Genomic DNA, 1,553 nt, shown 5'->3' on the forward strand with positions numbered 1-1,553 from the left:
TGTGTACTGAGTAATTATCCTTTTTTAACCTAAATCACAGCAGCGTCCATCTATGAAGGGCGTAGGCTGTCAAACATACACAACTGTTAGCCAATCATAGCAGTGAGCATTTACTTCCGAGATTACAATCTGTCACGCCTATTTAAACAGAGTGTTCCGATGTAGGTGGTCAAAACAGGACAGAAAATAGCCTATTACTTCTAAATTATGATTTTTTTTGATGTACAAATCTTGATAACATTGTAAGTGGACCCCTTTAAACGTTATATTTGAGCTCAACCAATGGTGTAATTTTTGGGCAAAACGCTCCGATTATCTGACCAACAGCTGACTGAAGGTGGCAGTAATCGGCTGAAATAAATGTTTTTTAAATTTGGGAAACAATCGTTGGTGTGGCTTTCTAAGGCAAGTGCTTCTGGGCTGTTTGGCCAGTGAGCAACCAGTCAGAATGCTTTAAAAACATGGCAAGGCCACTTACATGCTTACATGCTAAAGGCACATCTTAGAAACCCCATAACAGCACCCTGGCAACCAATTTCATAGTCATTGTGCTTTCTCTTAAAAAGTAAAAGTCGAAATAACATGCTTCACCTTCAGACGCTTTCATGTGCATCACCGGTAGCTACTGTACATTTCTCTAATGGCTTTTTAAATTTGGTCCGTCAAAGCATCACTTGTCTGACGGCAGCTGCGGCTCCATGGTGTCCTCTAATTAGACAACATCCTGTCTGGATGTTTAAAGAGGACCACTGTTCAAATCACGCAAATGCAAGGAAGCCATATGAACATCCAGGATGGGAGGCGCATTTCAAATAAACATGTAAACATTACTCAAATTAGTCACACAAACATTGCCCATCAGCATCCATGAGTCATCTCACGGTGAGGTGTGCCAGACCTTTGGTACACCACTAAAGTTCTCCTAAGATGGTCTCTTAATGACCCCATAAGACAGAACATGATCCTATTGTGTAAACCCGAATGGCAAAAAGTCTCTTTAAGCATTTAGCTGAAGCGAGCGTACAGACGGTAAACACAGAGCTAGTATGGATTACTGAGGGATGAAAGTGTTCAAGAGATCGGAATTATGCATTACTTCAATGCAGTACTGAGAATAAAAGTAAATAATAACATTACTTTGGGCCTCATTTATGAAATGCAAACCGAACAAACGAATATGTTGGAAACATTTGTGCGTCTTTAATTAATTGCAATAATTGCTTTGTATTCCTGTAGCTCAAACATTAGCAACACCAAGGTTGTGTGTTTGATTTTACCAAAAAATTTTTCTTTAATCCACTTTAAGTCACTTTGGATAAAAGCATCTGCTGAATGTATAAAGGCAAATGGTTTTATGAAGGATTTGGACAATTTGTTCTGCTTGTGTTTCACGATTGGCTACTGGGCGGTTGCACACTGTGTTTTAGGTGTGTTGCTAATGTGTTCTTGGGGGTCGCTAGGGCATTGTTCTGCCGTTTCTAGGGTGTGTTGGTTGATTGTAACTGACTCTAGCCAATGAGCCTTAAGGCTTTGTCTGAAATCTTCTTAAAGGG

Source organism: Sinocyclocheilus grahami, unplaced genomic scaffold (genome assembly GCF_001515645.1).
Source record: "Sinocyclocheilus grahami isolate Dianchi unplaced genomic scaffold, SAMN03320097.WGS_v1.1 scaffold6542.1, whole genome shotgun sequence".
Taxonomy (NCBI): domain Eukaryota; kingdom Metazoa; phylum Chordata; class Actinopteri; order Cypriniformes; family Cyprinidae; genus Sinocyclocheilus; species Sinocyclocheilus grahami.